We start from the raw sequence: 26,903 nt of genomic DNA on the forward strand, positions 1-26,903 counted from the left end.
GCACTGTATGTTCTATGTTGTAAAACGTGGTCAGTGCTGCCTAGTGCTGGGTATGTGCACAAAAGGAAAGACAGCAGCAGATCCCTGAAAAGGGTTTTGCAAGTAGCTTGCAGGCCCAGTGGGAGAGGGTGGAGGAAGGCTGGGGAAGGGAGGGAGGCTCAATATGAAAGGGCAGGCAGGTGTCCGGAGAAAGATGCCGGACTGTCCGGGGGCTTGTTTCAAAAATTAAGCATCTCAACCTCTTCCAAGCTGCTGAGCACTCTGATTTCCAAGATGCTGCAACTTCCCTTGACCCATTCCTTCTGGCTGTCCTGCAGACAGACAGAATGATTGAGTGTCATCCCAATGGATGCATGATTTACTGAATTCTTTAAAATGCAAGAACTAGACCTGTTCTGGTTGGGACAGAGATCAATTCAGGTAGATATTCTATAATACCCCTTGGATGGATGGATTTTGATCACCCAAAGGAATTGGAGAGGAATGGTCTAATTTTGTTTCATAATTGGCTGGGATTTTTAGTTGGTCTTTCAGGCATCCTAGGAGATAGGAACATAGAAATTAAGAGCAGAAATAGGCAATTCAGCCCATCGAACCGGTCCTGACATTGAATCAGGTCATGACTGATTTCTTCCCGGTCTCAAAGCCACCTGTTCCCCATATCCTTTTAACCATTTTTTAAAAATCAGAAATATAACAGGGTTAAGGAAAATCCCAAAGCATTTTATTCGTATATAAGGAGCAAGAGGGTAACTAGAGAAAGGATTGGCCCACTCAAAGACAAAAGAGGGAATTTATGCGTAGAGTCAGAGGAAATGGGTGAGATTCTTAATGAATACTTTGCATCGGTTTTCACCAAGGAGAGGGACATGACGGATGTTGAGGCTAGGGATGGATGTTTAAATTCTCTAGGTCAAGTTGTCATACGGAAGGGGGAGGTTTTGGGTATTCTAAAAGACATTAAGGTGGACAAGCCCCCAGGACCGGATGGGATCTATCCCAGGTTACTGAGGGAAGCAAGGGTCGAAATAGCTGGGGCCTTAATAGATATCTTTGCAGCATTCTTGAGCACGGGTGAGGTCCCGGAGGACTGGAGAATTGCTAATGTAGTCCCTTTGTTTAAGAAGGGTAGCAGGGATAATCCAGGGAATTATAGACCTGTGAGCTTGACGCTGTGGTAGCCAAACTGTGGAGAAGATACTGAGGGATAGGATCCATTCACATTTGGAAGAAAATAGACTTATCAGTGATAGGCAGCATGATTTTGTGCAGGGAAGGTCATGTCTTACAAACCTAATAGAATTCTTTGAGGAAGTGACAAAGTTAATTGATGAGGGAAGGGCTGTAGATGTCATATACATGGACTTCAGAAAGGCGTTTGATAAAGTTTCCCATGGCAGGTTGATGGAAAAAGTGAAGTCGTATGGGGTTCAGGGTGTACTGGCTAGATGGATAAAGAACTAGCTGGGCAACAGGAGACAGAGAGTAGTGGTGGAAGGGAGTGTCTCAAAATGGAGAAGGGTGACTAGTGGTGTTCCACAGGGATCCGTTCTCGGATCACTGGTGTTTGTGATATACATAAATGATCTGGAGGAAGGTATAGGTGGTCTGATGAGCAAGTTTGCAGATGATACTAAGATTGGTGGAGTTGCAGATAGCGAGGACGACTGTCAGAGAATACAGCAAAATACAGATAGATTGGAGAGTTGGGCAGAGAAATGGCAGATGGAGTTCAATCCAGGCAAATGCGAGGTGATGCATTTTGGAAGATCTAATTCAAGAGCGGACTATATGGTCAATGGAAGAGTCCTGGGGAAAATTGATGTACAGAGAGATCTGGGAGTTCAAGTCCATTGTACCCTGAAGGTGGCAACGCAGGTTGAGAGAGTGGTCAAGAAGGCATACAGAATGCTTGCCTTCATTGGACGGGGTATTGAGTACAAGAGTTGGCAGGTCATGTTACAGTTGTATAGGACTTTGGTTAGGCCACATTTGGAATACTGAGTGCAGTTCTGGTCGCCACATTACCAGAAGGATGTGGATGCTTTAGAGAAGGTGCAGAGGAGGTTCACCAGGATGTTGCCTGGTATGGAGGGTGCTAGCTATGAAGAAAAATTGAGTAGATTAGGATTGTTTTCGTTGGAAAGACGGAGGTTGAGGGGGGACCTGATTGAGGTCTACAAAATTCTGAGAGGTATTGACAGGGAGGATAGCAACAAGCTTTTTCCAAGATTGGGGGTCACAATTTCAAGGTGAGAGAGGGAAAGTTTAAGGGAGATCTGCATGGAAAGTGTTTTACGCAGAGGGTGGTGGGTGCCTGGAGCGCTTTGCCAGCGGAGGTGGTAGAGGCGGGCACGATAGCATCATTTAAGATGCATCTAGACAGATATATGAACGGGCGGGGAACAGAGGGAAGTAGACCTTGGAAAATAGGAGACAGGTTTAGATAAAGGATCTGGATCGACGCAGGCTGGGAGGGCCGAAGGGCCTGTTCCTGTGCTGTAATTTTCTTTGTTCTTTGTATATCTATCTACCTCTTGAAACCATTTAATGATTCGGACTCCACCGCACTATGGGGCAGTGAGTTCCACAAATTCTCTGCGAGAAGTAGTGCCTCCTAATGTCAGTTTTAAATCGACTGCCTCTCAACGTACATCTATGACCTCTTGTTCTCGATTGCCCCACAAAGGGGAACATTTGGTCTACACTTACTTTATCAACACCTTTTAGTATTTTATATTCCTCGGTTAGTTCCCCTCTCATCCTTACATTGCTCCAGGCGGGACCGGGCTTATATCTTTATGGAAAGGGCATTGGAACTATATGGAGCATGTTTGATGTTTGTAGAAATGCACGGCTTATCCATCAAGGTAAAGTTACTTAATAAGGATAAAATAGAATTAGCACTTTTGAACGCTTTTATATCGAAACTTCTTACCATAATCCATGACACTTACAGATGATTCTCTATGGGTTGTTTGTGCAGTGAAAATATTCACTCGTACCGTAATTAAAGTAAGAAAATGTGGATATAAACAACTGTCAGTGATGCTATTATACAAATGTTAAATACACTTGTATCAATTTCTCCTCTGTGCTATTTAAACTGAGCCATTAACCATTCCTTTTAAATATCTTAGCAGCTCTACTGAAATAGCAGAGCAGAATTTGGTTCTTGCCTATTACACGCTCGCACGATAATATTCCTGACAGTAATTTCTACCTTATTGTTCCATTTTTGAATACCTGTAATCATTTTGTCCTTTTCGTTTTCTATTAAAATGGCAGTATCCACATTTTACTTCAGCAATCCATTTGTCACCACTGCGTCTTGTGAAAAAAAAACAATATTTTGCCAGTTAGTTTTGAAGCTGACAAGTTAATCTGTGCAGCTTCAATTTAAATTTGAACCTGAAGCGAGAAGGCATGCTTGTTTGACACTGTGGGAATTCACTTCCTCCAAATGCTACTTTTAGCATATTTGTTTTAAATTTCTGAGAGCACAGATCTCAGTCCATTTTAGAGCCATGGCTACTTAAAAATAGCACAGACAGGAATTTAATGCAAAATGCTAACTCATTTGCTAAAATAGCACAAAGTTCCAGTTACATTTCCTTGTTCTATTGTAATGCCAACTCAAAGACAGATCATTCAGTCCAGTCGGCCCATGTTGCTCTTGTATGAACTGTCTAAATTACTGTAGGATTATGTTAAAAGAAATCAAACATAGAGAAGCTGTTTATTAAAAGGAACTTGCATTCTTCCCTTTACACTCTCATAATATTTCTGGCATGGCATGCTTATAAGTAACAAATACAAGGGGCGCAATTCTCCGCCCCCCCACGCCGGGTGGGAGAATCGCGGGAGGGCCGGACGAATCACGACACGCCGCCCTGGCACCCCCCGCGATTCTCCCACCCCCCCCAAAATGGCGTGTCGCGGAATCGCCACTCGCCGTTTTTCCCGGCGACCAGCGATTCTCTGGCCCGGATGGGCCAAGCAGCCTGACGAATCTGACCAGGTCACGCCGGCGCCATCCACACCTGTTGCTGCCGCGCGCAACAGGTGAGTGTGGGACCTGTGGGGGACGGAGAGGGGATCGAGCACCATGGGCGTGCCCGGGAGGAGACTGGTGCCCACCGATCGTCGGGCCGGCATCTCTAAGAGATGCACTCTTTCCCCTCCGCACCCCACAAGATCAAGCCGCCACGTCTTGCGGGGCAGCGGAGGGGAAGACGGCAACCGCGCATGCATGGATTGGAGCCGGCCAACCTGCACATGCGCGGATGACGTCACTTAGGCGGCGCCGCCGCGTCATTCTCGGCGCGCCGCCTTGATGCCAGCGTCAAGGCCCGGTGGCCGAGTTTCACGAAACGCCGCTCCTAGCCCCTCGGGGGGGGGGGGGAGGAGAATAGGGGGCGAGGAGCAGCCTCCGACACGGTCGTGAAACTCGGCCGAGTTCACAATGGCTTTCCCGATGCCACGCGGCATCGGAGAATCGCGTCCAAGTGGTCAGCCTTTTCTCTGCTCAGTTTGAATCAAGTTCCAGGACCAAACCATCCGGAAAGTACTAAAACGCCTTAACACAAAAGAACCTGAAATTAAAACCCTTCGGGGAATACATTTACTTCAGCATAATTTTGGGCTCAGAAATCGCAATGTATAAACATTGACATTTTTCCTCTCTTCCTAACAGGACAGAGTGACACATAACAGGAAGGAATAGAAGTGAGAGGGACCATCAAACCTGAATCAATGTTAAAGTGAGTGCCATGGACATGAAAGAGGTTGACTGTGATTTTGGATCCAAGGTGGGCTAAGATCTTCAAGTGGAATTAATGGGGTTCTTTGAACTGACGTTGCATACTCTCTTGCCATACCTCATACTTCATGATGCCGATTTTGTCATTGTTCATACCCGGCCAATGGACTCTTCTGATCTATGCCCATGTGTGAGTGATGAAGTTGTTGAAGGGTATCAGGTTGCGAAGTGTATCCGCCGCGACCATCAAATAATCTCTCTTGTACCCAATCTGACAGTCGTAACCTTAAACCTTTATCAAGAAATTTTGCAGTCTTGGTAGTGCACTGGATAATGGCTTCCACCAAATCATCTCCAGTGGCTTATAGTCAGTCTCTAACGCAAGTATTTTACCAACGAGATAGTTATCAAAACACATGATTGCAAACATAAAGCTAATGTTTACTGCTCTGAATGGATGGAGTTGGATTACATTACAGAGAGAGATTTTGAAGCAAATGGAATTGTTGTTGCCTTTTTTGTAGTATGCATTCTGCCAGACCTTTAAATGAGGCATTTATCTCCAGGTTAGTTGTCTCTCTAGGATTATAAAATTATAACGACGATGCTTCTATAATGAGTTTCAGTCCTTCAAAGAGGTATTGGTGATCTTCGGGCCACCAGAAAGGCATATCCTTCCTCAACAATTCCGAGGCTGGGTGTGGGTGTGTGTGTCTGTGTGTGTGTGGTTGGGGGAGGGGGGGTGGTGACAGGGGGTGACCAGGGGATGGGTTGTGGCATTGGGGTGACCCCCAGGACTGGGGGTGTCCTGGCACAGACGACCATTGCTGCGCAGGGCAGCCATCATGCCGGGCACCATCGCCCGTGGTTGCGCAGAGTTACACCAGTCACATGGGTGCACCCAGCCCCCACCCCCACTCCCACCCTCAACCCCTCTCTCCACCCGACCTCTGCACCCCCTTACCCCCCAACCCCTCACCTAAACAGGATGCCCACCCAAGGGCAATGCCCATGGAAATCCCTGCAAGAGGACACCGGACAGGTGCCACAGAGCAAACCACTGGCATGGATAGCACCCCTGCCGGATAGGATGGGTGCCAGGGCCAAAAGCCCCCACGGTTCCAGCTACCGACGGGGCCGGTGGTGCGGTACGGAGGGCAGAGTGCCAGGGGGAATGACCAGGGGTAGGAGGTGTGGGGATGTAAGAGGGCGGAAGGGGGAGAGGGACATGAGGGGGCAGGGGCCGCAGTGCAGGATGGCCTCACCGTGTAGCCCGGTTGACCTGGTTGGGAACGGGGTATGCACCATGGTAACATGTCTGCCTTTCACCCCCTGCAGAAAAAGGACTTTGGAATTGTTGAAGACTCTGACTGAGCAGGAGGACAGTGCCACATATCTGTTGGATTATGCCACACATGGAACCACGGGGGTATAGTGGAGAACACCACTTCCCGATGGCCGCCAAGGTGTTGGTCGCCCTAAATCTTCACGGGGTCCTTCCAGGTTTTGAAACTCCGCACCGTCATAGAAACCTTATATGCCTGCGAGACATAATATATCAAATTCAATTTGGAACGAGTCCACCAGATGCCCGGGAAGCGGGGTTCGCTACAGTCGCGGGATGTTCCATGTCCACCGGGTGATTGACCGGATGCGTGTCCCTCTACGAGCACCAGCTCATGACGGGTCGATCTTCACAAACCAAAAGGGGTTCCACTCCATGAACGTGCAGCTGGGGTGTGACCATGAGCTGCCCATCATGCATGTCTGCACCCGATACCCGGGCAGTGTGCATGACACCTTCATCCTGGCGCACTCAACGGTTCCTGACACATTCGAGGCGCACCCCCGGGTGAGGGCTTGGTTCCAGGGCGACAGGGGCTATCCGCTGCAGTCATGGTTGATGACACCCATCCGGAAGCCACAGACCGACGGGGCATGATCGAGATGTGCTTCGGCATGTTGAAGATACAGGTCAGGTTGTCTGAAAGACTCAGCAGAGGCCCCCCAGCATAGCACTGGGAGAGTCTTCCACATCGTGGAGGCCTACTGTGTCCTCCACAACATTGCACAGCATAAGTGCAATGTGTTGAAGGAGGGGGATGAACGCCAGCCCTCATCCGATGAAGAAGATGCGGAGGAGGGCAGGGATCAGCAGGACATGGGGCCCAGGAAGGACACAGGAGGCCACACAACACGTGTGCCTCGGCCAGCACGCACTGGAGGCTCTTATTGCCTCCAGGTTCACCGACTAGGGGGCCTGGCTGACGGCACCGACATCCCATCCCACCTCCAAACCTCCCCCTACCCACTACCAACCACCCCCTCCCATGACCACCACCGTCCACGCCACCTCCTCTCATGATTCCTACCTATGGGTGCGAGCACTGGGTTGGCAGTGACAGTGGTTCTGGTGCACGAGGTGGAGGATGATGATGACCCGCTCTGTGATGAGCTCCAGTGCTCCACATCATGTGACAAGGTCTGACTCCTGCCCATGGTAGCACTTTCCATAGTCCACCTGGGTGCTCCCTGCATGCGAGCTGGCCACTCCATCACACGGCTCGACCGAACCATTGGGGTGGCGGAGATCGTGGGGGAGGGGGGCGTGCGTTAGGCAAGAAGGAGGGGGTGGGACGGTATACTGGGGAAATGTGCAGTCTGACCTGGGGGCCTGGGTACGTGGCCACCTCCCCCGTACACCCATCCAACACCCCCCCACCACAGTGCCCCCTCTGCAGCCTGCCCAGCTCAGCCTGTACCTCAAAAGAGAAAATGCTGGAAAATCTCAGCAGGTCTGGCAGCATCTGTGGGGAGAGAAAAGAGCCAACATTTCGAGTCCAATGACTCTTTGTCAAAAGCCGATCCCTCACACCCTTCTGAAAGAGCCCAAGGCAGATATGAACTTTTGCGCACATGTGTTTATTTTACAAAGTATATATGATCATCTCCATAATGGTGCCCTAGCCCCTAACACTGTCCTATGTGCTGCAACCGTGCCATCTTAAATAGTGTCCATCCTTCTGATCTGACAGGCCCCAATGCCATGTCTAGGTGGATCCCCAGTACATCAGGAGTGGAGGCAACCTGCTGCAAATCATGCCCTGTGACCTGGGTCTCGTTTGGCAGCCATCCTCAGCAGCAACTGGGCCTGGATGGGCCCGGCAGTCACTCGGGTATCTCTAGTGGCGTGCTGCCACCCTGTTCTGCCCACTGACTATTGGGTGAGCATAGGCAAGTGGGAAGGAGTCCTAGGCGCTGTGGTGTTCCAGCACCTCCCCTGCAGGAGTCACTGGCACAGGCCCATCACGCCTCTTCCCCCGAGGTGCCCGATTTTACCCGGGCTACTCCCTGCGACGTGGATGCATCCAGAGAAAACTCCTGGGGCTCTCCCATCAGCTGGAACTGCCAGTTCTGGAGGCCCCCTCTCGACTCGACCAGGATCCCAATGCTCACAAGCCTGGAGCAGAGGGCCTGTGTGAACTCCCTTTGAGACTGGTGCAAGTCAGCCACCATCCTGGTGTCATGTGAGTGTCCCTTTAAGAAAGGTTTTGTCTTATCAAATGACTTCAGTGATATCATTGTGAGGGTGGAGCTGGGCTGTGGCTCTGGGTTTTACTTTTGTTCTGGTTTGGGCTGTTTTGTGCCTCTGAGATCTGTTGCTTTCGTTTTCACATTTGGATGCTGGATTCAGACAGAGAAGTCCTGTCTCTCTCTGCATATTTAAAGGTGTCTCCAGATTACCTGTTAGCTTCAAATAAATAACTGCTTTCTGGAAGGAATTCAAACCTGATGTTTTGAAAAGAAAAGAGCATTCATAGCTGGTCTTAAAGACAGGAAGAGTGTCATATACTGGGCCAAACCTTTGAAAAGTGTTTTCTGGTTTATGGGATGTTATTAAATTGAAACAATTAAGAGAAATTCATTAAGGGTTATAAGTAGATTACTGCAGCTGTGTGGGGTATTTATGTTTGTAGTTGATAAAAAGCTTACTGTGTGTATTTATAAAAATGTTAACTAAATTCGTAGAATAACTTTGTTTTTAATTAAAAGTGCTTAATGCCTCCCATTGTTGAATAACACCTGAAAGGCAGGCCCGTGTGCTCCTCACAACCAAAATCTATAAACAGTTGTGGTTCAGGTGAACTCCATGACATACTTTGGAGTTTTCTAAATCTTGACCCTTAACACCGGGCAACGCTGCCGACGCCTTTAATCATAACCCGTTGTGACTGGGCAAAGCTCTGGAGTGCCGCTGCGTTGTCCAAGTGGCCCTGGTAGATAGGTGCCTGTGACAGGGCAGCTCTTTCCTGTGTCTTGGCCACTGCCTGGACAGAGTGCCTTGGACATCCTGACCCATGGCCAATACCTTCGGCCCCAAGGCCTCAACCGCAGACATCCCTTTTCGATGTTGGTATTGGTAGCACGCATTGTCAGCACCACATCCTGCTCCTGCACATGGTTGGACTCCTCCAACTGCAGCTGCAAGCACTGGATGGTTTCTGACAGCCTCATGTAGTCCCTGGCTCTCTGACTGCATCTCCACAATGCCCTTTCCAGAAGGCCGAAACCCGCCTGGACGGCAGCTAGTTCCTGGGGTCAAACTGCCGTCAAAACATCTGCCCCCTCAGGGTTCCTACTTCTACCTGGTGTACCGCTTATGTGTGGTGCAGACCAGATTGTGCCCCAGGCGCCTGTTCACTAAAGTGCCCAACCGAGGTGAGAGCCTCTGGGATGGTGGAGGGTGTTGGAGACAGCTGTGAAGCAAACTCAGTGACATTCCCGAATAGGTGCTCTGGGGTTTCTCGGGCTGGCCTTTGCTGTCTCTCTCTGCTATCCTTCGCCTCCTCTTCGCTGGAATCTGCTTGGGGTTGGGGTCGGGAGTGGGAGACCTAGAAGGGCCCATCTCATCGTCAAGTGATCCTGCAAGACACAAGACATATGATGCATGATTGGATCATCGGTTGTGGTGGTGAGAGGGTGGCATGTGGGTGGTGAGGGGGTGATGTGTGAGTGGTGAGGGGGTGGGGTGGGGGTGGTGTGGGGGTAGCATAGAGGTGGTGAGGGGATGGTGTGGGAGTGGAGAGTGGGGGCGGTGGGGTGGGAGGGATCGTGCCACGCCTGCCTTGGGAATCTGCAATGTATCGACTGCCCTCTGTCCGGGCCCAAAGACCTGGGCCAATGTCTGCTGCTCCGTGGCGGTGAGGGGCTGCAGATGCGGCACGTGGCGCAGAGTGAAGAGCATGCACGCTGCCAGCGGGTGGGGTTCGGTCGCCCACCAGGTGAGCGGGGGGATTGTGGGTGTGTGAGACGGAGGTTGGTGCCAGGGGCATAGTGCTGCCTACTCATCCTGGCCGCCCTGAGGAGGTCGTGCAGCTTCTTCCTGCACTGCTGGCCAGTCCTGGCGGTGTGGCTCATGGTACTCATGGCCTCTGCCACCTGCATCCAGGCCCGGTGTACACTGGCGGGTGGTAGCCCCCTTCCCACTCTGGGGAACAGGGTGGCCCGCCACTCCTCCACACCGTTCAGCAGGGTCTCCGGCTCGGTGTCCACAAACTGCGGTGCCGCTCTTCATGCTGCCATTTTGTTTGCTGGGAATGGTGTCTCTGGGTAGTGGAGTGCTGATATGCAGCTGCAGCTTGTCAGCCTCTCAAGTGGCAATCCCGACCCCGACGAATCGGACACCCCTTTTCATTGCAATCGATTGTGTCCCATGTGGCACCGCTGCGAGCCCATTAATGGATCGTGAATTGCTCTGGGATCAGTGCCAAATTTGTTGTCGTAGAAGTCCACCGATTCAGTCCTGGCATCAACACTTACTTTCTGAAACTGAGAGACCCATCCAATAAGTCTGCAAAGGCCAAAACGGCCCTGACACCTCTATAAACACCTCAAGATTCCAGTCTTGGAGAAGTATATCTTTTGTCCAACATCCAGGAGAAGTGGGAAGTATGTCACATGATGTCTCCAAAGTTGCTAGAACCTGTAATATTGCTGTGTGGAACTGAACGTGGGCAGTCAATATTTGGCCTCAGAAAATAAGCAGGACCCCAGGCAGGCAGCCTGTGACCGTCTACCATATTACCATCAGGGTAGCAACAGAAAAGCTCTGCCCAGGAACATTTGCCTGGCCCTCATCTACACTGTGCATGACTGAAGCATTGGAACATCCATATTTGTACATATGGGTGACATCCTCTAGCTCTTCATGTCAGTGGGATATTGTGGACCATTGGCGCAGCTTTGCCGTGGGTTTCCCGGCAGTGTGGGGCGGAGTTAATGGGAAATCTCATTGACAAAGATGGGACTAGACGATCCTGCCACCCACTAATACCGGGCTGCCTCCTGCCACCGAGAAACAAGCTGCGGGAAGGCCAGAGAATCTCACCCTCTGTGTATTTTTCCACTCAAGAAGTCTTCGCCTTTGGAAAATGCCGCCATAGTCGGGCAGGAGCCGTGCTGCTGGCCATTGGGGGCTTCGGCGAGGGCTGGGTGGGCTGGTTTGGGGTGGCCAGGGGTGGCGATAGGGTGTTCAGGGGGGGCACTATCTGGAAGGTCGGGTCCACGCACGGCCGGCGTCATGCTGTACGGCACGGCCGTTGCAGGTCGTCACCGCGCACATGTGCGGTCACGGACCCGGCAATTCTCCAGCTGTTTATATCAGAAAGGCCATGCGTTTAATGCCGCGACTGCTAGCCTCTCACCGGTCGGAGGATCGGTGCAGAGGCCTCACTGATTTTTGCCACGTAAAACACCACGGATCTTCCGGACATAGCCCGAAAATCGGAGAATCCAGCCCTTCATTCTGGACTCGCGTAAAACCAGAACTGTTATTTTTATCATGGTCTTTCCTTGTACCTCTTTCTTTCCCTTATTCCTTTTTTTATTGTCCAAGTGCAAAAAAGGGGCAGACATTGTGAAAACCTCTTCCTGTGTTTTGTGTGTGTGTAAAATAACCCAACCCTCTTATTTGACCTGATCTTGAGTTTGCTGTGGGGGTAATTCACTCCAAACTGAAGGGTTGGGGGAAATACACCACCACTTATGAAGAGGGGAAAATAAAAATCAAAACATCTTTCTGTTTACGGATGGGTAGTGAGAAGAGAACTCACAGCTGTTTAACAAATCCTCCTCCTGTCCATAACCTGAGGTTTGGGTGTTCTAGTGAATGCATCAATAACTGGGATTGAATTTAGGATCTGTAAGTTTTGTCAACTGTACAAGGATTACTTTGCACATACGCCCATCCTGGGGTAGTTCTTCAATGATACATTTTGGGCTTGTTCTACAGCTCTATCTGGAATACTTCCATGGCAGTGGATGCAATCAGCAACTCAACAATCCTGTCTCTGGGCTCTGCATTTGAAAAGTCACTTTATGTGCTCCTTTCTTTGCATCTGCGGACAAAGTAGTCTGTTGGTTTTGTTGGTCGTTGTCGCAATGACATAAACACTTGTTCATGAGTACGGATGTTTAGCTTGATTCTAAACTGGTCTTTCAGCATGGGCCTTATCTTTTGGGGATCCTTTAGCTCTTCTTCAGTTAATCCTGATGCGTTCAGCCTGTGTAGACCTTTGTTCCCAATTGCTAGACAAATGTTTATCTGTGTTTGATTGAGACACATAAGAACCAGGGGCGGAATTCTCCGACCCCCCGGGGGGTCGGAGAATCGCCCGGGGCCTGAGTCAATCCCGCCCCGCCGTGTCCCGAATTCGCTACCCCCCGAGATTCGGCGGGGGCGGGAATTGTGCCGTGCCAGTCGGTGGGCCCCCCGCGGCGATTCTCCGGCCCACAATGGGCCGAAGTCCCACCGCTGACAGGCCTTTCCTGCCGGCGTGGTTTAAACCACCTCTGGTACGGGCGGGATTGGCGGCGCGGGCTGGCTCCGGGGTCCTGGGGGGGCACAAGGGGCGATCTGACCACAGGGGGTGCCCCCACGGTGGCCTGCCCCGTGATCGGGGCCCACCGATCGGCGGGCGGGCCTGTGCCGTGGGGGCATTCTTTTTCTTCCGCCCCGCCATGGCCTTCACCATGGCGGGGGTGGAAGGCACCCCTTCCCCTGCGCATGTACCGGTATGACGTCAGCAGCCACCGATGCACCGGAGCATCAGCGGACTAACGCCAGCCGGCGAAGGCCTTTCAGCCCCGGCTGGCGGGGCACCAAAGGCCGTTCGCGCTGGCCGGCGGAGCGGGAGCCACTCCAGCGCGGGCCTAGCCCCTAAAGGTGCCGAAGTGGTTCACGCCACTCCGTCCTGCCGGGACCCCCCGCCCCGCCAGGTAGGGGAGAATACCGGCTCAGAAATCCAAAGTTCTGTATGTTGGTTAAACATTTTGAATTTGTAAAGTATGTCAGCTGCATCCCAATTCAAACTTGCGAATTTGTGGACATTCTGACACTATCCCTTTGACCTTCCTTCTTATGTAGTACCTGGGATGAGTGGCACTGTAACTGTTTTTATGTACTTTAATGAAGCTCTGCCAACATAGATGGCTTATGGCAGAAGTGCACCATGGAGTAATGAGGTCTTTGCCTTTTGTTCAGTTTATTGTCCAGCAACTCTTGAAGACATCGGTTATAATCATGACCTCTCTGGCCTAATGTTTAGGGCCTTTCAGTGGGGTTTTCTGAGTCTCCCTTACGTACTATCAATCCATTCCACAGCCTGGTCACTTGCCATTTTCAACTGAACTAACCCAGTGCTGGTCCTTTGTTGTGTGATTCCACTCATGGAATTGACAGCTTATTCACAGCAATCTAACCACAAGAGATCCATCTGCTTACCAATGCTATACATGATCACTGGTTCTTATGTGTCTCAATCAAACTCAGATAAACATTTGTCTAGCAATTGGGAGCAAAGGTCTACACAGGCTGAACGCATCAGGATTAACTGAAGAAGAGCTAAAGGATCCCCAAAAGATAAGTCACCACACTGCGTTTTAACATGCTCTAAGGTTATGACTCCATTGCAGTCTGACTAAAGTATCAAGGGTCTTCTAGAACATAGAACATAGAACATAGAACAGTACAGCACAGAACAGGCCCTTCAGCCCTCGATGTTGTGCCGAGCAATGATCACCCTACTTAAACCCACGTAACCCGTATACCCGTAACCAAACAATCCCCCCATTAACCTTACACTATGGGCAATTTAGCATGGCCAATCCACCTAACCCGCACATCTTTGGACTGTGGGAGGAAACCGGAGCACCCGGAGGAAACCCACGCACACACGGGGAGGACATGCAGACTCCACACAGACAGTGACCCAGCCGGGAATCGAACCTGGGACCCTGGAGCTGTATCTCATAGCATGTAACATGATCAAAGGCTGTACATTTGTTTAATCTTGCTGCCAACTGCCTCATCACTGCTGCTCAGCATATCATGTCCTTATAAAATCGTACCTTGGGCTTATTTACTGTACAAGACACAAGGCACTAATCATTCCTGAGCGATTTGATTAACTGATTGTGGCTTCATTTATTAAGATTAGACACATGAGAATAGTTATACATAGGTAAAAAGCTTGAAGACATCAGAGCTACTCAAAGCAAAAGTGAAATTAAAGTGGGATCGCATGACAAAGTTCCCTCCGAGTGATGCCATGCTGATACCCCTTTAAGGCATATTGCAACCCTTGATTCCTCCGTGAATATCCAGCTAGTTATTTGCATGTGTTTCTGCTGAGTCTCTGCCAAAATTAAACTCATAGGGCAGGAGAAAGTCGAAGAAAGATCCTGACAACAATCTCTGGGTTTCTAGCCCTGTGTCGTAACTGTAACACTGCAGAGTCCAACTACAGAAACCTCACCACATAATCGGGACTGCTACCTCAGTGCAGTATGAGAAGTTTGCTTTACTGTCAGGGATGCAGTCTTTCAACTGAGGCATTTAATCAAAGAGCAAGGCAGTGTTCCCGGTGTCTTTACCAATATTTATTCCTCAACCAGCATTACCAACAACAGATTATCTGATCATGAAGAATTGTTGTTTGTGAGTCCTTGTTTCACGCAGGCTGACAACTGTGTTTCCTATGTTACAAAACTGACTACACTTCAAAACGTATCGAGCACTTTGGGACATCCTGAGATGGAAATGCAAGGTTTTCCCACCCACCCACAGCTGTAAATCATCTATTCAGTAACTAAGCCGGCTGTAACTATGTTCCAAGGCACAGTCTCTGTGTTAATGCTTCTTCAGCATTGTCAATTTGTTTTTACCAAGGTTAAAATGCTTCATAGGTTGGTTTGAAATTGTGCAAGTGGCAATATTGCCATTTAGGGTCACAATATCTTCCCGAAAGATCAGCAACTGCTTCCAGTTCTCCACAACTTAAAATCGAAATTGCTTCAATGTTCTCCGTCCCATCTTTAATAGTGAGGGCTGCTTTGGATATTCATTTCCAGGATTATATGTGGTCACTCTGAATAAACCATTATCTGTATCGCTTGGCTAAATTGCAGCAGCAATGGAGTGATGAGTGCCAGTAATGACATTTATTAAACATATTGAAATGAAACAGTAGTCGCCATGGAAACCACATTGCTTGGGCACTGAGTGAATACAGACCTAAAGGACATTATGGGCTTTTAAGAGAATCAAAGGAACCATTTCGCACACATAAAGAAAAACAATTTCAGAACAATTTCTTTTAAAAAGACAAAAAATAATGTGTGTCTCTTTTGCCACTCTCAAAATCAAGAAGTGGATAAAATAGTGGAAAAATTGAAAGCAGGCAAAGAAATGCATGTTATTAAAATAATGAATCAAACTGAACTTGATGACATATTTTGCATTTTTATTTCATTTGAATATTACTGAAGTTCCGGAATGAGGCTCTTTTAAATTGGATCCTGAAATGTAGCCCTCCCAATTTACTAATTTGAAAGTTTTTTGTTTAAACTTTTAGAATGTTGTCGTTGGTGGGGCAATGCAGTAACTACTTACAGTATTAACAATATGGGTTAGTTTACTACCATCTAATATGGTAAATGTACTTATAGCAGAAAATGCTCTGACTTTCATATGTTCATTAAGTATAAGAATATGAGAAATTGGAGTATGAACTCCAGGGTTTAAACTAATGTGGCAGGGGGATGGGAACCAATGCTGGAAGTTGGAAGGTAGTAAAACAGGGACAGAAACAAAAGGAAGTAAGGGGAAAAGTGCAAGGCAGAGAAGACATAGTCAGAAATCCATAAGGGCGACAGTACAAGGTACAGTGACTGAGGGGAGCACAGTGAATAGGCCCAGTAATAACAAAAGGAATAAAACTGGAGATGTTAAGATTCAAAACAGAGGTAAAAAAACCAACATAAGTGTACTTTACCTGAATGCTCGTAGTATTCGGAATAAAGTAAATGAGTTGGTGGCACAAATCATCGTGAAGGACTATGATTTAGTGGCCATTACTGAAACATGGTTAAAGGATGGTCACGACTGGGAGTTAAATATCCGAGGGTATCAAACTATTCGGAAGGACAGAGTGGATGGTAAGGGAGGTGGTGTTGCTCTGTTATTTAAGGATGACATCCGGGCAATAGTAAGGGATGACATCAGTGCTATGGAGGATAAGGTTGAATCCATTTGGGTGGAAATCAGGAATAGTAAGGCGAAAAAGTCACTGATAGGAGTAGTCTATCGGCCACCAAATAGTAACGAGATGGTGGGGCAGGCAATAAACAAAGAAATAACTGATGCATGTAGAAATGGTACAGCAGTTATCATGGGGGATTTTAATCTACATGTCGATTGGTTTAACCAGGTCGGTCAAGGCAACCGTGAGGAGGAGTTTATAGAATGTATCCGCGATAGTTTCCTAGAACAGTATGTAATGGAACCTACGAGGGAACATGCGGTCCTAGATCTTGTCCTGTGTAATGAGACAGGATTGATTCATGATCTCATAGTTAGGGATCCTCTCGGAAGGAGCGATCACAATATGGTGGAATTTAAAATACAGATGGAGGGTGAGAAAGTAAAATCAAATACTAGTGTTTTGTGTTTAAACAAAGGAGATTACAAGGGGATGAGAGAAGAACTAGCTAAGGTAGACTGGGAGCTAAGACTTTATGGTGGAACAGTTGAGGAACAGTGGAGAACCTTCCAAGCGATTTTTCACAGTGCTCAGCAAAGGTTTATACCAACAAAAAGGAAGGACGGAAGAAAGAGGGAAAATCGACCGTGGATATCTAAGGAAATAAGGGAGAGTATCAAATTGAAGGAAAAAGCATATAAAGTGGCAAAGATTGCTGGGAGATTAGAGGACTGGGAAATCTTTAGGGGGCAACAGAAAGCTACTAAAAAAGCTATAAAGAAGAGTAAGATAGAGTATGAGAGTAAACTTGCTCAGAATATAAAAACAGACAGTAAAAGTTTTTACAAATATATAAGACAAAAAAGAGTGGCTAAGGTAAGTATTGGTCCTTTAGAGGATGAGAAGGGAGTTTTAATAATGGGAAATGAGGAAATGGCTGAGGAACTGAACAGGTTTTTTGGGTCGGTCTTCACAGTGGAAGACACAAATAACATGCCAGTGACTGATAGAAATGAGGCTATGACAGGTGAGGACCTTGAGACGATTGTTATCACTAAGGAGGGAGTGATGGGCAAGCTAATGGGGCTAAAGGTAGACAAGTCTCCTGGCCCTGATGGAATGCATCCCAGAGTGCTAAAAGAGATGGCTAGGGAAATTGCAGATGCACTAGTGATAATTTACCGAAATTCACTAGACTCTGGGGTGGTCCCGGTGGATTGGAAATTAGCAAACATGACGCCACTGTTTAAAAAAGGAGGTAGGCAGAAAGCAGGAAATTATAGGCCAGTGAGTTTAACTTCGGTAATAGGGAAGATGCTGGAATCTATCATCAAGGAAGAAATTGCGAGGCATCTGGATAGAAATTGTCCCATTGGGCAGACGCAGCATGGGTTCGTAAAAGGCAGGTCGTGCCTAACTAATTCAGTGGAATTTTTTGAGGACATTACCAGTGCAGTAGATAACGGGGAGCCGATGGATGTGGTATATCTGGATTTCCAGAAAGCCTTTGACAAGGTGCCACACAAAAGGTTGCTGCATAAGATAAAGATGCATGGCATTAAGGGTAAAGTAGTAGCATGGATAGAGGATTGGTTAATTAATAGAAAGCAAAGAGTTGGGATAAATGGGTGTTTCTCTGGTTGGCAATCAGTAGCTAGTGGTGTCCCTCAGGGATCCGTGTTGGGCCCATAATTGTTCACAATTTACATTGATGATTTGGAGTTGGGGACCAAGGGCAATGTGTCCAAGTTTGCAGATGACACTAAGATGAGTGGTAAAGCGAAAAGTGCAGAGGATACTGGAAGTCTGCAGAGGGATTTGGATAGGTTAAGTGAATGGGCTCGGGTCTGGCAGATGGAATACAATGTTGACAAATGTGAGGTTATCCATTTTGGTAGGAATAACAGAAAACGGGATTATTATTTAAACGATAAAATATTAAAGCATGCCGCTGTTCAGAGGGACTTGGGTGTGCTAGTGCATGAGTCACAGAAGGTTGGTTTACAAGTGCAACAGGTGATTAAGAAGGCAAATGGAATTTTGTCCTTCATTGCTAGAGGGATGGAGTTTAAGACTAGGGAGGTTATGTTGCAATTGTATAAGGTGTTAGTGCGGCCACACCTGGAGTATTGTGTTCAGTTTTGGTCTCCTTACTTGAGAAAGGACGTACTGGCACTGGAGGGTGTGCAGAGGAGATTCACTAGGTTAATCCCAGAGCTGAAGGGGTTGGATTATGAGGAGAGGTTGAGTAGACTGGGACTGTACTCGTTGGAATTTAGAAGGATGAGGGGGGATCTTATAGAAACATTTAAAATTATGAAGGGAATAGATAGGATAGATGCGGGCAGGTTGTTTCCACTGGCGGGTGACAGCAGAACTAGGGGGCATAGCCTCAAAGTAAGGGGAAGTAGATTTAGAACTGAGTTTAGGAGGAACTTCTTCACCCAAAGGGTTGTGAATCTATGGAATTCCTTGCCCAGTGAAGCAGTTGCGGCTCTTTCATTACATGTTTTTAAGGTAAAGATAGATAGTTTTTTGAAGAATAAAGGGATTAAGGGTTATGGTGTTCGGGCCGGAAAGTGGAGCTGAGTCCACAAAAGATCAGCCATGATCTCATTGAATGGCGGAGCAGGCTCGAGGGGCCAGATGGCCTACTCCTGCTCCTAGTTCTTATGTTCTTATGTTCTTATGTTCTTATGAACCTTGGGACCATAGAATTCCTACAGTGCTGAAGGAGGCCTTTCAGCCCATCGAGTCTGCACTGATCCTCCTAAAGACCTCCCCACCCAGGCCCACTCCCCCGTCCTATCCCTGTAACTCCACCTAACCTGCACATCTTTGGACACTAAGCAGCAATTTAACATGGCCACTCCACCTAACCTGCATAACTTTGGACTGTGGGAGGAAACCGGAGCACCCGGAGGTAACCCGGGAGAAAGTGCAAACTCCACGTGTACAGTCACCCAAGATTGGAATTGAACCCGGGTCCCTGGAAGCAATGCTAACTGCTGTGAGACCGTGTCACCATAAGTACACCATATACTCACGAACCTGCTCCGCCATTTATTAAGTTCATGGTTAATCCTCAACTTTAACTTCCTGCCAGGTCCCGATATCACTTGATTCTCTGGGGCTTCAAAAAATTATTTGGTCTCAGTCTTTGACACAGATCTTGACTGAAAATCCAGATTGGTCTAGGTTAGAGATTTTCAAAGTATCACAACCTTCTGAGTGGAGAGATTTCTCCTCATCTTAGTCCCACATGGCTGTGCCCTCATCATGAGAATTTGCCCCCTCACCTTGTTCTGGACTCTTCAGCCAGGGGAGACAGCCTCTCAGCATCTGCACTGTCAGGCCTGCTCAGAGTCTTCTGTTTCAATGAGATCACCTTTCATTCTTCCAAATTCCAGAGTATGTCTGCTGAATCTTCGCAGTCTCTCCTCACAGCACAACATCTCATCTCAGGAATCAATCTAGTGAACTTTTATTGCTCTATCGTTTGTGTCTTTTCCCATTACTGACTAATGCCTAAAATATATAATTGTGTTTTTGATGGAAAATGGAGTTTGTTCCATGCCCTGTGCAATGTCTCCTTCTGTTTGCTTAAGACACAGTTAATGGGATTCGTATGTTTAAACAAGTTAATACACCCAATGAGGTAATTTACTTTATTTAAAAGGATTTTTAAAATGTTATTGTAAGCTTCTTTAATATAATGAAGGTTTTATGTTATAGTTAAAGATGTTTTAATTAATTTAATCTGGAAAGCAATTCAAAGTTTAAACATAACATTTACTGATTTAATCTTGTGCCTACCAATACAGAGATAAATAGAAAGAGAGAGACTTAATGGAATTTCAAACAAATTGTATAACTATTTTTGTCATCAAGTACTTAAAATATTACTCCAGCCAGAAAATATGTTATTTCAATATTACTGCATGACCTGGTAAAGAACCACGAAGGAAGAAGCCCCACCAAATCAGGAGGAAGTCTCAACTAAGAGCAGCACGGTAACATAGTGGTTAGCACTGTTGCTTCACAGCTCTCGGGTCCCAGGTTCAAATCCCGGCTTGGGTCCAAGTCTGTGCGGAGTCTGCACGTTCTTCCCGTGGCTGCGTGGGTTTGCTCCGGGGGTCTCCTGTTTCCTCCAACAGTCCAAAGATGTGCAGGTTAGGTGGGTTGGCCTTGTTAAATTGCCCTTAGTGTCAATTAAAAAAAAAGGTTAGGTGGGGTTGCTGGGTTGCGGGTCTGGGATGAAGTTGTGAGCTTAAATATGGTGATCTTTCCAAGGGCCGGTGCAGACTCACTGGGCTGAATGGCCTCCTTCTGCACTGTAAATTCTATGATAAGAAATGCAGAGCCAAGAGACAGAGAAACAGTAATAGATATATTTTAAAGGAAAGGTTGAAGGGCTCATATTCTTTATTTTTTTAAGATAAGGATGAAATTAACGTAAGAATCTTTCAGACCAAAGACACTCTTGGGTCTGAAAAAAGGCAATCCTTGCTGAAAGGATGCTATTGCTGAAAATCTGAAGATTTCCACTTCCTGTAATGCAGCAAGCATTTGTTTTATATATTCATTCATGGGAAGTGGGCATTATTATGTTCTTGTACAGAGACAATCACTGAGTCGGTGTACCAGAGAACATCTAGTTCTAGACCAGTCGGATTTATTATTGTCCAACAAACTGTGGGTTGGAACCTAATGCCAACAGACTGGAATAAACACAAACACAACTAACCACAACAAATGCTCCTTCCGACTCCACCCTCAGACTACAGTGTCATGTGTTATAACTTGCCTGACACCTAGTGGTCGGAGGCTGAACATATTTACAAATACACTTGCTTATGCCTATCACTACATCCCCTTTCCGTTACATTTTATTTTATTGTAAAATGTAAAATGTAAACATATTTCATATAAAAAGATTGCATAGGTTCGTGGGCAGCACGGTAGCATAGTAGTTAGCATCAATGCTTCACAGCTCCAGGATCCGAGGTTCGGTTCCCGGTTGGGTCACTGTTTGTGCGGAGTCTGCACGTCCCCCCCCCGTGTGTGCGTGGGTTTCCTCCGGGTGCTCCGGTTTCCTCCCACAGTCCAAAGATGTGCGGGTTAGGTGGATTGGCCATGCTAAATTGCCCGTAGTGTCCTAAAAAGTAAGGTTAAGGGGGAGTTGTTGGGTTACGGGTATAGGGTGGATACGTGAGTTTGAGTAGGGTGATCATTGCTCGGCACAACATCGAGGGCCGAAGGGCCTGTTCTGTGCTGTACTGTTCTAAATCTAAATACAGTGGGCTGCACTGTAGCACAGTGGTTAGCACAATGGCTTCACAGCTCCAGGGTCCCAGGTCCGATTCCCAGCTTGGGTCACTGCCTGTGCAGAGTCTGCACGTTCTCCCCGTGTCTGCGTCCGTTTCCTCTGGGTGCTCCGGTTTCCTCCCACAGTCCAAAGATGTGCAGGTTAGGTGGATTGGCCATGATAAATTGCCTTTAGTGTCCAAAAAGGTTAGGAGGGGTTATTGGGTTACGGGGATAGGGTTGAAGTGAGGGCTTAAGTGGTGCAGACTCGATGGGCCGAATGGCCTCTTTCTGGACTGTATGTATGTTCTATGTATGTTCCATTACATTCACCCCTCACCATCTGGCCTAAGCTTGCAAAATCCACCAACTGTCCTGGCTTGAGACACTTCACACCTCTTTAACCTGTGATTAACCCTCTCTCCAGTCGATCTGTCTGGACCTGTAAAGACTTAATAACCTGCAAGGCCTCACATTCAAAGTATCGTCTTGCATCATTGACTTTGTCTATATATGTAGTTGTGGAACCCACCTCTTCACTCACTTGATGAAGGAGCTATTCTCCGAAAGCTAGTGTTTGGAAACAAATCTGTTCAACTTTAAACTGATGTTGTAAGACTTCTTACTGTGCCCACTTTTAGGAGTGCTTGTCTATTTCTCCTTAGAACATGTCCTTGCTCAGTTATTATAGTTTAGGATCTTGTACCTACTTTCTGCAATGCACTTTGCACATTTTGACCAGCCATCAGCATCCTCCATTCCCAACATGTCATTCGATTTAAAAGGTTTCAGAGTCCTGGTAGACTTGTCATAGTATGGTTTCTGCTTCCTCTTTTGAGATTGCAACTGATCCCTTAGCTTCTCATTTACTCGATGTTTGGTATGGCATGGCAGAGTTGTTCACAGCTTTCGACTCATCAATAGTTCTGATGGCGACGAACCACAACTTAAAGGAGAAACTCGCTAGCCGAGCAGTGCTAAATATAGATCATCTTGACTGTCCATAGCCTTTTTCAGTAATTGCACTTGCTTATGCATATCACTACAGGCACCGTTGGTCACCACAATTTATTGCCCATTCCTAATTCCCCCGTGGAGATGGTTCAGAGCCACCTATTTGAACATTTAACTGCTGCAATCCATGTGTTATAGGTATACCAACAGTGCTGTTAGGGAGGGAGTTCCAAGATTTTTAGCCAGTGACAGTGAACGAACAGAGATATCATTCCAAGTCAGGATAATGTGTGGCTTGGAATGGTTGTATTCTCATGCAACTGCTGCCCTTGCCCATTTAGGTGATCGAGGTAATGAGTTTTAGACAGTTCCACACAACAGGCTTGTGAGAAATGTGATAGCTTTTATGAAAATAATTGAAGATTTAGTAGCAAAGTCAACACAAAATGGACTGAGTAATTGGAGAAACCGCAAGCCATGGTTAATGGATATTTTCAGGCTGGAGGAAGATGTGCAGTGGAGTTCCCCAGGGGTTGAGATTGGGGCCCTTGCTTTTCCTGATATATATTAATGATTTAGGTCTTGATGTGCAAGGGACAATTTCAAAATTTGCAGGTGTTTCAAAACTTGGAAGTATTTTTCACTCTAAGGAGGACAGTGTTAAACTTCAAAAGGACATAGACAAGTTGATGGAGTGGACAGATAGTTAGGGCACGATTCTCTGGCCTTGTTACACTCTTGCTCAAGCAAAAAGGAGGCCGGTGAATAGCGGGAGAAGCCAAAAATGAGACACGCGCCAGATGTCAAACAGTTTGCGATGCAACCGACCTGCTCCCATAGGCGAAATCTAGATCTTGCCATAGTGTGGCGAGAAACCAATTATCACCACTTAAGCCCAATTTCCATGCAATTAGCGGAAGCCACCCCATATCTAATGGCATCCTGTCATTCAGCGGCTTCCCCAGCAAATGCTCAGCTGGCGCCGATTAGTACTCCTTTTGAAAAGCGTGAACCTGGTGGAATAGCTTCTAAGTGGAGCTGAGGAGGTAAATAGCCATCTATGCTCATAGGCATTGAGCCCGGAGGAGCAGAGGTTCCCACCCCAGTGTTGGTGGGGGGTGAGCGACCGTCGACTAAGGCTGGGGGATCCTCAGCCAGGGTGGGGGACCCTCCGCAGGGGTGGACCGCCATGGGAGGGTGGGGAGCACACGCCGGCCGAAAGGTGCAACCACGTGTGACACTACGGTGCCACCCCTAGATCATGTGTACCCATTCTAGGGGCAACCTCTATTCCTGCCCATCTGTCCCAACAACCACCCATAACTTCCACTGACTGCTGAGGCCTCTGGCCACACGGTTGAAGGCTATTACCAATAGAGAATTAGCAATCGTGGTTAAGCCAAGTGAATTTCCGTGGGTGGGTGGGCCACGTAGCATGTGGGAGTCATTGCCTAGCAACCAATCATACCCTGATGCCTGCAGCACCTCGGCCAGGCTCATTTGAGAGTGGGCCATGTCCTGTAAAACCTCATCAAGGTCGGCCTAGTACTGGGTCACATGCCCCAGCGAGTCGGACATTCTGCCAAGACCCTCAGCCATGACCGTTACCGATTGCATGACACTTTGGGCACCTTCACTCATGGTGCCAACGTCAGCAGTGCTGGCCTCGGTGCCACTCATTGCTGGCTCCATCTCCTGCGCCTGTAGGCTCCGGGACTCCTCCAATTGGTTATGAATCTGCTGGTGTAACATTGACATCTCCCTCTGAATGTCCCGCCTGCTGCCTATTGTCTCCATCAACTCCCGGTGCCTCTGTACCGCAGGCTCAGCATTAGACTGGAATCCAGCAGGATCCTGGGATCAGAAGCCCTCCAACTGCTGTCTCACCTGGGGTTTCCTGTCTCCACCTGATGTGCATCATCAGCAGTGTGGTACTCACCAGATTGTGCCCCGAAGCCTGTCCACTAACATTTCCAACGGAGATGCTGTATCTGCGTTGGTGGAGGGTGGGGTTGACAGCTCTGCTGCGACTATAACAGTTGAATCTCGGAGCTCTCCTCCGATTTGTTCTCCTTGGAGTCAGAAGAGGTGGCCACCCGAGATGGGCCAGCACCGTCTGCTGGAGGACCTGCAGGAGAATGGACATGTGGCCAGTGAAAGGATCAGGCAGTAAGACAACAACAATTCACGTTTTCCCGGTGGTTCCTCATCTCTGTGGCGCCTGCCAGCCTCCATATGGATGACCGATCTGTCCTCGACCCCCCAGTCACCTCCAGGGCACACTCGAAGGAGGTGAGGATTCTTAAGTCCGGCACCCCTCCCTCCGCCAGTCTGGGCCCTGTCCCGATGATTATGGGAGAGCTTTTCCTGAGGAGACAGAGAGAGGGCATCATTAGCCACACGCGTGGTTCACAGTGGTGGTGGTGGGGTGGGGGGGGGGGGATGCGAAGGAGGAGTTGGGGTGACTTGAAGGGGAATGGGGTGGAGGAAGGGTTGGGGGTCACATGGGGAGTTGGGGGGGGTGGATATTCCTTTGTGTGGTGGGGGGCGTTGGTGTCTACTCACTTGTGCTGCCCGGAGTAGGTCGTTGACCTTTTTCAGCACTGAAGGCCAGTCTTCTCCTGGTCACACACCCCAGCTGACAGCTACCACCACCTCATCCCAGGCAGCATTGGCTGTCTTGTGGCTGACTATCTGGGACCCTGGGGGGAACAGAACATCCCTCCTGGCCTCCACCATGTCCAGAAGATTCCCCAGGCTGGCGGGGATCGGTTGAGCAAGTGCAGCTTAAGTGCTGCTCGACCTTGTTAGCAGGGAGCTGGTGAGGTGCTCCCAGTGAATCAGATGGTGAGCCTTCATTTGCGATGAGAAGCCTATGAGGCCTCGTTAAGTGGACCAATTTACGTTGATTAGCATTGGCAACCTTGCTGGCTGAACGCCGGGAAGCTCGTGTCAATTCCAGCTCGCTACCACACTTGGGCATTTTGTCCGGAGAATTGCGCCCTGGAGGGATGAAGTTCAATGCAGAGAAGTGCAAGGGTATTAAGTGCTTCAGAAGTATAGACAGAAAGGAAAAGTAGGCGGTATAACTTTATTAGTAAAGGAAGGATCAGTGCTGAAGTGAGAAATTAAGTAGGAATGTGGTTAGCAATGATATTGGCGCTGGAGATCAAGACGTAGAAATAAGAAATGATAAGTGACACAAGCCCCATTAGGAGTAATCTATAGGTCACGTAATAATAGTACCACAGTAGGATGTGGTTTAAACCAGGAAATACTGGGGGCAGCACGGTAGCCTTGTGGATAGCACAATCGCTTCACAGCTCCAGGGTCCCAGGTTCGATTCCAGCTTGGGTCACTGTCTGTGTGGAGTCTGCACATCCTCCCCGTGTGTGCGTGGGTTTCCTCCGGGTGCTCCGGTTTCCTCCCACAGTCCAAAGATGTGCAGGTTAGGTGGATTGGCCATGATAAATTGGCCTTAGTGTCCAAAATTGCCCTTAGTGTTGGTGTTGGGTGGGGTTACTGGGTTATGGGGATAAGGTGGAGGTGTTGACCTTGGGTAGGGTGCTCTTTCCAAGAGCCAGTGCAGACGTGATGGGCCGAATGGTCTCCTTCTGCACTGCAAATTCTATGATAATTGTAAGAAAGTTATGACAATGATTATGGGTGATTTTAATATGCATTTAGACTGGATTGATCAAACTAACAAGGGTAACCTCGAGGGAGAGTTCATTGAGTGTGTTAGAGATTGTTTCTTGGAACAATATGTTGTCAAACCAACCAGGGTGTGGGTTGTCTTGGATTTAGTATTGTGCAATTAGATAGGATTAATTCATGATCTTGTAGTAAAGGATCCCCGTGGGAAGAGTGATCATTGCATGTTTGAATTTCAATTTCAGTTTGAGGGCAATAAACTCCAGTCCCACACTAGTGTTCTGGTGTTAAACCAAAATAATTACATAGGTATGAGGCCAGATTTGGCCCCAGTGAACTGGGCAGAAATACTAAAAGGTTAGACAGTTGATAAACAGTGGCAGATATTTAAGGAGATATTCAATTCCTCCCAACTAAAATATATTCCAGATAGGAAGAAAGATTCCGAGAGGGAGAAATGCATCTGTGGCTAAGAAAGGAGTTTAAAGATAACATAAAGGTAAAAACGAAGACATACCATAGTGCAAACATCAGTGGCATGCTGGAGGATTCGTAAACTTCTAAAGACCAACAGAGGGTTACTGAAAAGTAATAAAAAGAGCAAAGGTAAATTGTGAAAAAAGTCTGGCACAAAATATAAAATCAGATAGGAAAAGATTCTGTAAGTTTATGAAATGAAGAGGGTA

The 26,903-nt window shown here is 47.8% G+C and overlaps 1 long non-coding RNA gene across 1 annotated transcript in view; it reads left to right on the forward strand.

Annotated features, from left to right (window-relative positions):
* The first annotated feature begins 4,728 nt into the window (after nt 1–4,728).
* The window catches only part of LOC119977883, a 33,444-nt gene continuing 11,269 nt past the window's right edge, over nt 4,729–26,903 (forward strand). Inside the window, exon 1 of the long non-coding RNA XR_005463308.1 lies at nt 4,729–4,763. This is a non-coding gene — a long non-coding RNA (uncharacterized LOC119977883). The remainder of the gene's footprint in view (nt 4,764–26,903) is intronic.

This window comes from Scyliorhinus canicula, chromosome 14 (assembly GCF_902713615.1).
Source record: "Scyliorhinus canicula chromosome 14, sScyCan1.1, whole genome shotgun sequence".
Classification (NCBI taxonomy): Eukaryota; Metazoa; Chordata; class Chondrichthyes; order Carcharhiniformes; family Scyliorhinidae; genus Scyliorhinus; species Scyliorhinus canicula.